General features: G+C 50.2%; 1 long non-coding RNA gene across 1 annotated transcript; it reads left to right on the top strand.

Annotated features, from left to right (window-relative positions):
• The first annotated feature begins 2021 nt into the window (after window positions 1–2021).
• LOC119374288 (uncharacterized) lies at window positions 2022–11695 on the top strand. The gene is made up of 3 exons (XR_005180129.1): window positions 2022–2278; window positions 9078–9249; window positions 11187–11695. It is a non-coding gene; the product is annotated as an uncharacterized LOC119374288 (long non-coding RNA).
• The last annotated feature ends 2365 nt before the right edge of the window (window positions 11696–14060 follow it).

Genomic DNA, 14060 nt, shown 5'->3' with positions numbered 1-14060 from the left:
ATGCCGCCACCTGCCAGCGTGCGCTCGCTCGCGATCACACTGCAAGTAAGCCGCGCGTTCGAAGAAAAAAGGAAAGAAAGCGCTCAAGGTCACGACGAGCGCTGACGAAGGGACGCGTCTTCTTGCCCCCTAGTCATCCTGCGTAGCTTTCAGCGCGCTCGCCAGTACGAGAGGAGAGAGAAAGCGCTTGAAGCGGGCCACAAATTCCTGTAACTCCGTTCGTACTTGACATATTCTAAAAGTGTTTCCAGTAGTCGATTCGTGAGGCAATTAGCCCTTTTAATGAGGCAATTCAATGATTACTGGTAAAAGCGTTGCAGGACCCCCTTAACGCTATTGCTTAAAGGGACACTAAAGAGAAACAATGAATCGGTTTAGATTGATACATTTTACTTTGAGAACTATAATGTCGTTAATTTCACCCTCACAGGTGTAATAATAAAGCTGAAAATGAAGTTCAGTGTTTCATTTTTAAATTTAGCGCCAAAATCACCACGCGTGACGTCACGGATTTCAAAGTGTATTTATCGTATTTTGGCGCCATTGGCTCAAGAAAATTTCCTCAAACTTGGTATGTTAACTCTATGGCACCCTCAGAGGACAGTCTACTTCATTTTTACCGTTTAGGAACTACGTAGGCCCTAGTAAGCACCGTCAAAATAGGTGACGTCACGGCTAATGGTGCGGAAACTTCAAGGTGACGTCGCCACCCACATTTTCTTTTTTGCGCGATTTCTCGCTTAGTAAGCGCCTTCTCGTAGCAAGCGTGGTGCTTTTGGTATCGTGAAAGGGTAGGTTACTAATGCGAGAGAAACAGTTTTGCTCTTTAGTGTCCCTTTAAAAAAAACTGAAACGCGACCACCATCCTAAGACGGACGAGAGGGCACGTGCGATTTCAAGAATTCCAGATCTCAATCGGTTATTGCAACTGACGGCTTGCTGACTGACGGGCCTTCAGCGATTGCTGCAGCTTCAATAATAATTCTAGCATTATGATCAACATGCCTAGCTAAGATACTAGTTCTCTCAAAGAACAGAACACAGCTGCAAAAGGCGCAGGGAACAAACCTTCTCGCCCTTTTCGCAATATTCTGCTATGTTCCTCCAGTCTAACATTATGACATCGACCTGTCTGTCGCACGTAAGTCAGACCGCGTCACAGCGTTATCGCAGAAACGCGATCTCTTTGTCGTGCGAAACCACAGAAGGCCGACTGATGCATATCTGCGACTCTGACGCATATCTGTGACTCTCTTCAGATGCGCCATGACACTGAAATTTGTACAACGAGATGTGTAACGTTGGTGTTGGTTACAAAAGCTACTCTCTCTTTGCGCATTCTCAGCACGGATTGGACCCTTCTCTGATATCCTTTTTGTTCCTTACGGACTAAAATTGCAGTTGAAAGTGTGCGTTTGACCGTGTTTATATATGACATGCGGGTTTTGTATCCGTTTCGAGCTGTATTTAAAGTGAATTCATAACAGCTGGTCGAACTGTTTGCAATTCAAAATGGACATTACACTTCCGCAGCTTATTCCAATTCCTTAAATATTCTGCATGTAATATACGGTGCACGCAACAAACGTGACACGGGAGCCGTTTTCTGTGTTATATGCAAGTGCATTGCACAACTTGGTACGCATATGGCCGTGAGCGCAGCGCAACTCCTTCGTTGCGTGTAAGGAAATTTTACTGTGGGACAGAATTTCCAAACATAAACATTTTCCTAGTTGTTTTGCTGCCAAGTGTACATCTCTGTTAAAGATTCATCGGAAGCGCATCTTATTGATTGAACATATATCAACTTTTATATTTTTTTACAGTGCTTCTTTGCTGTAACTCACCTTTCGACACACATTCTTCCATTGTCGAGAGCCCAACGCTGCAGTGGGTCTCTTCTTGTTTCTTGGCGAGGTCTGTCATTGCAAATAGGTAATTCCTCATTGTTCTCATCGCACCTGAAAGTGAACAACGCCTACGTTCTAGCTTTTGTCCTTGTCCTCGAGTCAAGACACGATGGAAAGCAGCTCAAATGCGATAGTCTAGCAGCTACGAGATCAGGAAGAACACAGTGCTCGCATCTGAAAAATAACCAGGAGCAAGGATGATGTTTTCACTGTGTTACGCAGCCTTGATCATGCACATTGTGTCTCGCCAAGCCATAGCCAACCGCGCTTTTCTTCGCACGCCGCCTCATAAACATCGGTCACCACTTGAAAGAAGACCGCTTCTGGGCGGCAACGACAGCGTTGAAGAAAATGAAACGTCCAATAAGGTAAACTTGTTTACTAGTCGGTTGAGCATCTTGATCCACGGAAGAGCGTGGGAAAACAAAGAAATGTGCCTCTGCCTCCTCTTCGCTTTTCCGCGCTCTTCCCTTTATCAAAAGATAACCATCTATGCCCCCCCCCCCCCAAAAAAACATTATGGATACGTTGAGTGATATCTCGAATTATCCTTTGTGCGCGACAAAGTTTAGGCAAACTTCATAGCAGTGCTTGGATAATATTATTATTTGCTGTAATTTCGTGTTTACGTGTAGAAAAGTTTGTAAAAGATATATCAAGCATAAAAAATTTATTTCCAAGGCCAGTAAATATGCAGTTCGAAAGGCATACCTGTTTCGCGTTTCTAACAGATGTCTTCGTACTTTTGGGGACATGTAATAATTCGAAAGATTTGTTCGGTCTTTCTCTCGGTAAGACTAAGGGTTAGACTTTGTGAGTTGAATAACGTACTACCATATGTATTCGAATATATGTTGAAATGTTATCTTTCTAAAAGATAATACGACACGAGAGCCTATGTTACTCTTGGTGTCTATAAAAACTTGGAGCTTGTACGAACTATGAATGTACCTAGCTAGCGTAGCTCTTTTATGGCGCCCGCTCTTCACGCACCCCTAACACTGCCCGCACAGGCATGTACATCACCTGTACAGATTATCCGAACTGGCTTTAACATACTCTGTATATACTAATCCCACTCGACGGCAACGCTCTCACTTTCGCCCACCGTGATAGCTAAGCGGCTAAGGTCCTGAGCACAAGGGCCTACCGGCTGCCCCGTCCGCCCGCTCTGCGCTGCAGCGCTGGCCACTCACCTGGCCCTCATCGGTGATGACGAGTGTTAAACCTGAGCGAAGGCCACGCATACTGCAGTGGAACTGCCGCTCCCTGCGTCGCCGTCAAGCAGAGCTCGCAGCGATTCTTCCCTTGCCCGATTACGACATCCTTGCTTTGCAAGAGACGTATGTTCGCGTGGAGGATGTTTCGCTGCCCGGTTACATCGGCTACAGCAGTTCCACGCAGTGTGCGCTGGCTGAGTGCAATAGTGCGCCGTGCTGTGACACTGCCCACCCGCCCGGGAAGCAGCGCGCCGGTTTGTACATTCGTGACACACTCGCTCATGCGCTTGTCCCCACAGAACATTTATGCTGTGCGACGAGTGAGTGCGTTGCTGCCACGGTCCGTGTGGACGGCGTGGACACTTCCGTCGCGAGTGTTTTGTGCGCCCAGTCGTCGCGGCCAGCTGCGCGTTTGTGCCGCGCCTTGTCGCCATGCTCGCGCGTGACCACGTACTGTGTGGATACTAGAGCACTGCACGGGCCGGATTTTACGGCCCGGGCCCGGCCCGGGCCCGCTTTATGAAGCCCGAGCCCAGCCCGGGCCCGTGGTTCCAAGCGCGGGCCGAGCCCGGGCCCGGGCGTACATGACCGCACCCAGCCCGAGCCCGGCCCGGGCCCGGGCGTACTTGACTGTACCCAGCCCGAGCCCGGCCCGGGCCCGTCGTTCCAAGCCCGGGCCCGGGCGTTCATTACTAAACTAATCCAGGGCGCGCTTGTTCATGACCAGGCGCGACCCGGGCCCGCTAGAGGATATTAGTTGTTGATGATGATTATTCATGATGCCGTGCGCTTTGTAGCGGGCGATCTGACGGAAAATCCCGTGTGTATGCATCGAAATGTTGCTTTGCCCGCGGTGGTAGCTCAGCAGTTAATCTGTTTCGCTGTTAAGTCCTAGGACGCGGGTGCGATTCCCACGGCCACGGTGGCCGCAATTTGATGGGGGCGAAATACATGAACACCCGTGTATATACTTATCTTTAGGTGCACGTTAGAGAACTAGACGTGGTCGAAATTGACCCGGTGCCACTACGGCGTGCCTCATAATCATATCGTGGTTTGGCACGTAATACCAAGGAATATAAATGAAATGTACCGTATGTGTCAACCTCGAATAAAAGACCGAAATCTTTATTCCCATGGGAACAACCGTGATCTGGCCCATTGTTAGTGTTGTTAATATATATATATATATATATATATATATATATATATATATATATATATATATATATATATATATATATATATATATATACACGTGATCTGGCATGTTTATAAGGAAAGGCACCACGATGTACTTGTTACTTTCACAAAGTCTGGTCTAGCAGACGAAATGTTTGTGAAAATATACAGTGCCAATCTATATCTATACTGGTGAAAAAAAATAGCACTTCCACTTTTTTAAATTTTTATTGCTAAGCTTTACTAAGAGCCAGCTCTTTGCACGCATCACTTCATCTTGGCACAGTACACCTTAGACCATGCAATGCATAACGTTCGCGTGTGCTCGAAGCCCGACTTACGCCTTTTAATGAGCGGGTCCGAGTCCGGCCCGGCCCGCAGCCTCAATCGCGGGCCCGGCTCGGGCCCGCACTTTCAAGCCCGAGTCCAGCCCGGGCCCGCCGAGAGACGCTTCGGACGGCCCTGCCCGGCCGCGGGCCGGGCCGGGCCCAGGCTTTTCGGGCCGGCCTGGGCCCGTGCAGTGCTCTAGTGGAGACTTCAACGCGCACCACGTCAGCTGGGGTTGCCGTACCACGGATGCGCGCGGTAGGGACATATGCGACGCGATCAGTTCGGTGGGACTCCTCGTACTAAACTCCGCGGAACCCACCTTCATTCGTCGCAGTGCGGCCTCGACAGTGATTGACCTAGCGCTGGTGTCAGAGCGCTGCTCCTACGAGTGGAAACGCCACGCTGACACGGCTGGTTCTGATCACTACCCGATCACACTCCTTCCGTGCCACCCCAGCCGTGGTGCTGTTCGTGAATACAGTGTTGTACGGTGGCCATTTTTACGGCGGCCAACCGAAAGTGTCGCGCTACCCAGTGCTCGCCATAGCCGTTGCGCAGGGCATCACTGAAAGGGAGCTTGCTGAACTGCTTGCCGCCTCCTTCGCGCCTCCTTCCCCCTCTAGAGCGGGGAGCGCTGGCGGTGTCACGACAAACGCCGCGCCTCCGCTCCCTCCCCTGCCTCCCGTGGATCCCATCCCCTCAGCTGACATTCGCTCTCTCTGCAAGGAAGACTTCTCCCTCTCCGAACTGGAACGGGTTCTCCTCAGAAAGCGCAAGCGCAGCGCCCCTGGAGCTGACAAAGTCACACATCAGCTGTTGAGAAACCTGGATGCCTCCCAGCGCCCACTCTTGTTGGATGCATTCAACAGAGTTTTCTCCAGTGCTGTCCTCCCGGAAGAATTGCGTTCCGCGACTGTGATACCTGTCCTCAAACAAGGCAAACAGCCGCGTTCGGTGACGTCATACAGGCACATCTCCCTCACTTCTGTGGCGGGCAAAACTATGGAGGAGATGGCTCCTTGCCGGCTACAGTGGATCGCGGAGGTGCGCAACGCTTTCCCACCAGAGAAGTGCGGATTCCGGCCACATCGCGCGACCATCGACTGCATTGCCGCAGTCGTGAGCACCCTCGAGCAAGCCCTCCTTCACGATGGAGAAATGGCCATCCTACTCCTCCTTGACATAAAGTCGGCGTTCGACTCGCTACCCCACTCGTCTATCCTCAGTGCTGTGCGCGCGCTAGGTGTTGAGGGCAAACTCTTGAACTACGTTCAGGCCTTCCTCACTGACCGGACGTTTACTGTGCGCGTGGGCGGGGCGACAAGTGCGCCGCGATCTCTCAGCTGTGGCGTCCCACAGGGCAGTGTCTTCAGCGCGTTTTTGTTTAATCTGGTGCTCGCGCCGCTCGTCAAGTGCCTACCAGAAACGGCTGTCTTCCCTGTTCGCGCAGTGGTGTACGCTGACGACGTCGCATTGTATGTGCGTGGACCGACCCGAAAGTACTCAGTCGTGCGCGCTTGCATGCAGGAGGCCCTCCAATGTGTGGCCGCCTTCGTGAGAAACATCGGCCTCACGATCACGGCACCGAAAACCGAGGCCCTCGTCGTCCACCCTCGTGCTGAAGCCCGACGACGTCTTCCGTGCCTTCAGCTGGATGGTACACCAATAGTTTGGAGTAGCAACGTCCGCTACCTCGACCTGACGATAGACAATCGCCTCCGATGGTTCCCGGCGGTGCGGCATGTACGCCAGGCAGCGCGTCGCGGGGAATCGGCCGTGAGCCGGCTACTCGCAGGCGGCAATGGCTGCCCCGCTGCCTTCGCCTGCACCATCTACGATGCGATGGCTCTGTCTGCCATCCACTACGCACTGCCGATCTGCAAACTCCAGGCGCCACAGTGGCGACTGATCGACCAGGACCACCGCCGAGTCATCCGCATGTGTCACGGAATGCCTCGTGGCTCTCGTGTGGCCGAGACCCTCGCGGAGGCTCGTGCGTGGCCTGCGTCGCTCACGGCGGACCTGCGCGCATTGTGCCACATGCAGCGTCTCCACCGAGCGCATGATGCAGGCCCCTCCTCTCGCAGTTACGTGCTGTGCCAAACTCACGTGTCGGCCATATTATCGACGTGTACGACGGTGCTGTGGCTGACGATCCCGCACGCCTTTCGCGCTGGGCACCCCCTCACCGTCGAGTGCCCCTTCGAGTGAGCTTGCACCTGCCGGGCATTCGATCCAAACGCCACGCCCCCCGCAGTGCCATTGCTCAGGAGGCCGCGGCGCAGATGTATGAGGACCTGGCCGGGAGGACGCAAGTGTTCACCGATGGGTCCGTCCTGCAGGATCGCTCAGCCGCGGCCGCCTACATAGCCCCTCAGCTCAGCTCGGAACGACAGTGCCGCTTGCGGTACTGTGCGTCCTCAACAACAGCTGAGCTCGTCGGGCTCCAGCTGGCTGCAGACCTCCTGCGCAATTCGCCTGGCCGTCACTAGCGCAGCAATCTTCTGCGACTCGAAACCTGTCCTGCGCCAGCTCGCGAGGGAGGAACGAGGCCCCCTTCTTGCTCAGCGCGCCGCTGTCAGCCTGCTGGCCCTCCAGGAACGCGGCTGTGATGTGGTCCTTCAGTGGCTCCCTTCACACGTCGGCATCGCGGGCAACGAGGCTGCAGACGAGCTCGCAAAACGAGCACACTCCGCCGAGACTTCGCTGACGGATTACGCCAGCTCGTTCGACTCGACGCAACAACCTTCGCCGGGAGCTGGTGCGCGAGCATCCCGACGCACGGGTAGCCGCCGGACACCCCCCTCCTCCCATCCCAGCCAGTGGTTTCACTCGCCGCGAGCGCGCGCTTCTCCTTGCCCTGAGGACCGGTTCTGTGTGGCCCGCGGAACGCAAGCATCGTCTTCGCGGCGCCACTGCACCGAACTGCGCCGATTGCGGCGCGATCGAAACCCTGTGCCACCTATTGTTTGACTGCCCTTCCCTGAACAATGCGCGGAAGCAGCTCGTCATGAAGTACCGCCTCGTCAGGCTGCCATGTGCGACCCTTCAGGACTTGCTCCATCCCACCGGCCGCGTGCACCGTCGCCGATCAGCACTTGCGGCCCTACTCGCTTTTCTCGAGGATGCTGGCCTAGTCGAACGAATTTTCTAGCCGCTCACTACGGTGACTCGTGACTCGGACGCCCGTTCTCCTGCACCCCCCCCCCTCACTTTTTTTTTACCGCTCATACCTTTCTTTTTCTTCTTTTACCATACTCTTTTCACTCTCACTGTCCCTTCATTCCCCAATCCGCCGTGAGTGTATCGGTTGAGGTGTCCTCACTTGAGAGACAGTTATCGTGCACTCCACACCCAATTTTCATTTTTATTTCCTTCTTCCTGCTAAGAATCACCCCCCCCCCCCCTGAGCACAAGGGTTCCACTACCGGCCATGGCCGCCGCGTAATGATAGATGCCAAATGCAATTACAGCCGTTCATTCAGAATCTAGGTGCTCCATGCAAAACTTCAGCTGATCATAATTACCCCGGTGTTTGCCACTACCGCGTACCGCATAATCATATGGTTGAATTTATTATTTCCTAAATATCCATGTCCGCATGGTGCATGACAAGGGGGATTGTGAAGCCGACTGGAAGGTGAACTTTTCGCTTCAGCAGCGCTGCTTTCTGCAAGGATGAACAAAAAGATAAGGCACATGTGTGGTGCTCGTGAAGTGACATCGTTGTCTCAAAGTGCTATGTTACCCGCCGCGGTGTTCTAGTGGTTATAGTGCTTGACTGCTGACCCTCAGGTCCGGGGATCGAATGCCGGCCGCGGCGGCTGCATTTTCGATGGAGGTGAAAATGTTTGAGGCCCGTGTGCTTAGATTTAGGTGCATGTTAAAGGACCCCAGGTGATCGCAATTTCCGGAGCCCTCCACCACAGCGTCTCTCATAACCATATAGTGGTTTTGGACGTAAAGCACTAACAATTATTATTATTAACAAAATATTATGTTGCTGGACATAATGCAACGCGAACTTTGCCAGTTGTCGATATGATGAACATTCCTTGCAGTTCTGACGACGGCATAGACGGCCGTGTCAGCTGTGGGAACGTTTTGCAGCAGGACTTCCTAGAAACAAATGCGCGTAATTTTACAAGGATTACGCGTGTTGCCAAAAGATATGGGTCCGTTTACAGCCGAATTTTTTTTCTTTTATATGTCTATCTCCGAGTTCAGTTAAAGAGATCAGCCTATATTCTTTTTTGAACTAGTTCAGAGTGAATGCCATATGGTCAAGTGGTGCTTTTTTTGCAATCAAAACCTTTGCGAAAGCATAAGACAGTCAAGTGCTTCCTAGCTCCTAGCTACTGTATCTCACGATTGGGTTCACCCCTCTACTGCCTAATTTCATTGAACATGGCACTTTTACGCTTACAAATTCCAGTTTGTCGACGACAGAAGGCCTTCCAATCGTACAAGGATATGCAAGATGTGGTACTGTTGCTTCAATCGCAGGGACGGAGAAGTATGCGAGTATCAAAAGCTGCACGAACGAGACTGCAATAGTAGTGGCAACCATAAAATCTTAAAACGATGCCGCTGTCTTTTGAAAAAAGGTAAGAAGATAGAGTTATGAATACACTTTAGTCACCATGTGTCCCAGCGTCCTCTCAATGAAAGCGTCGCTGCTTCGTTTGCTCCGCCTTTTAATAGTACCAAGAATTGTTTTGTTTAATTGAGACTGGCCTCTAATTGACGTGCGCATTACCTCAATTCTGAATACATATAGCTAAATGTTACCTTCGTAATAACATCGCGTTATGTTGGCGCTTGCTTTTTCAAAATATTTCCTTGTAATTTAGAAGCTACTTTTCACGAAGTGGCGTCTGCTATTGAACTGGGCATATTGACAATTTCGCATAAGTTACCTTGAAGAACATTTCCGCTTACCATAATATTTGTATATTATGATTGCATTATAAAATTGAGTTTTTTTTTCTCCGCGAAATGTTGCGTACATTATGCATCTGTAAACATAAGGGGCCAGTAGTTAAGCACTAGAACTGTCGACCTTAGAATCCCGAAACAGCTGCAGATACCTTACTGTAGGCCTTCTAAATACTGCAGCGGGCGCAACAAACTGTCCGCCAGTCGCGACCTGTCTTATTCATTGGACTTCTATGTGTCGATTTTTGTAGTAAGATACTAATGTAGGGTTCTCTTGCGAGCACTAAAGGAAAGCAAGGGAACCTTGCGCATGCATCACTAAATGGGGAATTGCAGGACTCGCAATAATACGTTTTCTGAGACTCAATGCTCTTCTGCCGCATGTCTTCCAAGGTGATTCATCGCGTCGCAGTAACCCTGAGTCACCGAAGAGCAAGTGTGGCAGGCGTGGCGTCACACCACGTGATCCGCTGCGGAGAGGCGTCACAGCGGCGCTCGCCCGGTGCCTCGCCGCTGCGGTACCACGTGACTTGATGAACGTTTATTGCTTCGCCTGCGCTCCGTCGCTCTCGATGGCGTGGTTGCGCTTTAGCAAAACGAGAGGCTGAATTCAGTCATACGATAGACATATCTAGACGTATTGTAGCAAAACAGCCACTTGGGCTAGTTGGTAGCGATTGATCTGAAAAGCAATGAATGGGGCGCTATACAAACCACGGAAATGAATAAAGAGTGCCTGTGTCGTCAGTCTCTTTTTTACGTCCCTGCTTTGTATTGCGCCCCGTTTTTTGCTTTTTTAGACAGCTAGACGGCAGGCTGCGAAATCTCAAGCAAAGGTACAGTTACCTGCTGAAACACATCAGCAAAGTAGGCCATATTAACACGTTATAGTGAAGCTTACCGGGCGCGGAAGAGTGCCAGGGTGGATACTGCAGCCACCGCCCTTGCTCAGCAACGTGAACAACAAGGAGAAAGACACAGACAAAGCCGTGGATATAGCCAACGGCACCCACAACGAACGTTTGAGGCAAAGCTAAACATACCCTTCGATCGAGATAACTAGGTTTACAACAGTTAAACTTCAACCTATTTTTTTTTCGATCGACACATTACAGGCATCGCGCTTAAACATTTGCCTTCACACTACGAACGCTACACAGACTAGGCCTTTAGTATCCTATCAGTGTAAATTTGTGTAGTAGTGTATCGGTGTGCGATACGTTGTTGACCTTATCTGGTGCTGCATTTTATAGCCTAACTCACCTTTTTCTCATGGATAAGCATGTCCTCTTCCAAGTCGCGATATTTCAATGTATCAGAATGTTTTGCTTAAAACGATGTGCAAGAGAACCTGTCTAAACTCGCACCCCTCCAGCTCTCGTGCCCCCCCCCCTCCAAGAAAATATCACCACTTGGCACTTTTTCTTGCTCGCATTTGCACGGCATGAGTTCTCTTTTTATTTAGTCACTTTTTGCTGGACGGCCATGTAATAATCTCTACACAGTAAGCTACTTGCATGCAGAGCAGTCGCACACTACGCGTCATTTTCTCTCATTAACATACATCCCTCAAACAGAACCTAACAATCGCATATTTCTCTTTCAGTGATCTGTTCCATTCGCAGCAAGAAATCTATGAAGCTTCGTAAACCTATACTTACTACAGCATAACTAGCCGACTAACTCTTTCTTTCACGGAACGTAAAAACCCAACAATGATTATATTATTAACTTGTTCTCTCAACGACAGAGAATTGTTTCTTTCAACGTGGCAGTTTTCATTCTGCTTTGGGAATGCCTTATATGATTGCTTCTACATTTCCGGTGGAACACCGTAAACCATGTGAGATGCTTATCATCGATCAACCACTGGGGAATGCCTCCTCAACTACAAAAGACAATTCAAACGGCAGAGTGATCGTATTTATTGTTTCTCTTATTGAGGCAATATCCTCACATATCCCACGCCATGATGACCTCGACCGAGTAGCCGGCATGTTGTACAAAGCCACATGAAAACCCACGCGCCGCCTGGCTTGAGGCGTGCGAGCTGCGCGTTTCTTTGTCTTTGCGGCGTTCGTATTATTAAAGAAAATAAATTTTTAAAACTGGTGTTTTCATGACTCTGCGTAATGTCGCATGACCACCCGCGCACAGCGTGGCTCAAGTCGCGTGAGCTGCGCGTTGACTTCCTCTTTTTGCGGCAATAGCATGACCAAAAAATAAAAAAGCGGTGTTCGCGTTATACAAAGTGCATGATAAAAGAGTCACAGTATGGCTTTCACTTTCGAGCCGTCTTAGCTAGAGTGTATATCTTAGGTGAATCCATAAGGGACCCTGTGAATTTCAAATCCACATCATTTCTAAGCGAACCAAAGGCTCATTGACCATATCTATCTATCTATCTATCTATCTATCTATCTATCTATCTATCTATCTATCTATCTATCTATCTATCTATCTATCTATCTATCTATCTATCTATCTATCTTTGATTACATGAATAACGTGACCTCCCTGTTCCGTACGTCAAGAAACCTTTTCCACCAGTGACGTGTGACACACACCCGCATATTGCTGGCCGTGGTATACGGGTATGTGTTACAGGTGGCGGAGAAGGTATGAACTTTATTGGCAGAAAACGGCATGTCTAGGTGGCCTGGCTTAGGCCTCGCATGAGGTGACGTCATGGGCTTGCCTCGACGCCACCTCATGGTGATTCACGGTCTATATCAACCCGTACTTTGAAAATAGTAACGCGGTTGCGTGAAGGAGCTCGTGTCGCAGAAAATGCGGTTCCGAGGTCGGCGCCGTTGTCGACGGGTGAAAAATCTCAGTGATAGCAAAGAGTAAAAATCATAGCTATAGCCGGAATCAAACCCAGGAAATATGCATGGCAGTAAAGTACCCTACCACAGAGCGACGCCAGTGCTTCAAGCTCCTTTAGAAAAAGACCCTGTAGTCATGTAAGTATGGCGTCAGTTTTCGTTCCAACGTAGACTATCCGTTCTTATAGCAAGTTAAGAAGCATTACATATGTGCATCTATGGCTCTGCAAACTACAGTCAAGCGTTGCTTGAATACGCCGCGACCGATTCTTATGATATGCACATTGTCACACTGCAGCAAGCATTTCGCTGCGATAAAACTGACGTCTCTGCTCTAACATGGATGCCGACGTTACGTCGTATCAAGAGCTACCGTTTGTGTGTCGGTGTAGTCGACGAGCCTGGCAACCACACCACATGCATACAACTACTCAATTTACAAAATAACGGCGATCGACCTCGTAATGCTTGGCTAAGAAATTCGGCATAGGCTGCTAGTCGGTGACTGCTTCGCATGAAATTGATTCCCAGAATGAGTGGTAACTGCCGGAGTTTTAAGACTGAAGCTGTTTAAGCAGCCGTAATATGTATGCCGTATCAAGACTCATCAACGGATATGCGCCACAGAAATTGGGATGTCCCACGACTCACCACCACCGTAGATCTATGAGAGGTACGATCGCCTGGTTTCAGCGCGAGCTTGTCTCTGGTTGGACATCCATATCGTGTCTGTGACTGTGTGAGAGGTGCGAACGCTTGGTTTCAGCGCTAGTTTCTATCTCTAGAGTTTGGGCATCCGTGTCGCGTCTGTCACTTGTGTGGTTTGACTCGAACCTCTCTCCGCTGAGAATCAACATAGAAACAACCTAGCATCACCTAGCTAAAGCGTAGGAACGACCTAGAAGCAACATAGAAACAACCTAGAGGCAACCAGATTAGTCTTCAGAATCGTCCAGTTTCGCTGTTTCAAGGCTTGCGCGGCTTAGCGCTTAGTGCAAGCTCCGCCAATTTTTTTTTAAATATCTGAGATTACCTGTCCTCTCCCAGCAATTCAACCGTTATTTCGACGTCTACGCTTACGCAATGTCATATACACCAATAAGTTTACCTTTTGTAAGGTCATGAAACGCTGTCCAACCGCCTGTTTCTTCTTTTAAGACATAATTTTAAAAGACATAGATTCACTGGATCAGGCGTTTTAGGGCGTCCTCGGCTGGTCGTTTCGTAGCGCTCTAGGGCGCTCTCGCTATCGGCATCGTTATCGGCTGTTTGAAAAGAGCGCAGGCCTCGCGTTCGGCTGGTATTTTCGATCGATTTCCTCTCTCTTCGAGCGCTCTGAGCTGCTCCGAGCCCTTTCGACGGAGCAGTGCCAGCGCCTCCGGTCACGTCATCACAAACAGCGCGGTGGTAGCGGTGACATCATATCAATGATTGCGCCGTCTTGTATCTGCGCAATTTTCTCAACATGTCAAAAAGTGCTCGATTGAGCGCTGAGTTGATGCCATCTCCTTTGTTGACCTACCCGGATACCAGCAGCGAAAACCGCCACAGCGTTGACGACTTCAGGCGCGCCTGCGAGCAGCAATTCGCCTAGTTGAACGTTCGCTTCTTGCAACCACACTGCCGCCATTTTGCTTGAAAGCATGGCGAGA

Source organism: Rhipicephalus sanguineus, chromosome 11, assembly GCF_013339695.2.
Source record: "Rhipicephalus sanguineus isolate Rsan-2018 chromosome 11, BIME_Rsan_1.4, whole genome shotgun sequence".
Lineage (NCBI taxonomy): Eukaryota > Metazoa > Arthropoda > Arachnida > Ixodida > Ixodidae > Rhipicephalus > Rhipicephalus sanguineus.
Note: the sequence above shows the minus strand (reverse complement) of the source record. Positions and strands in the feature narration are given on the sequence as shown.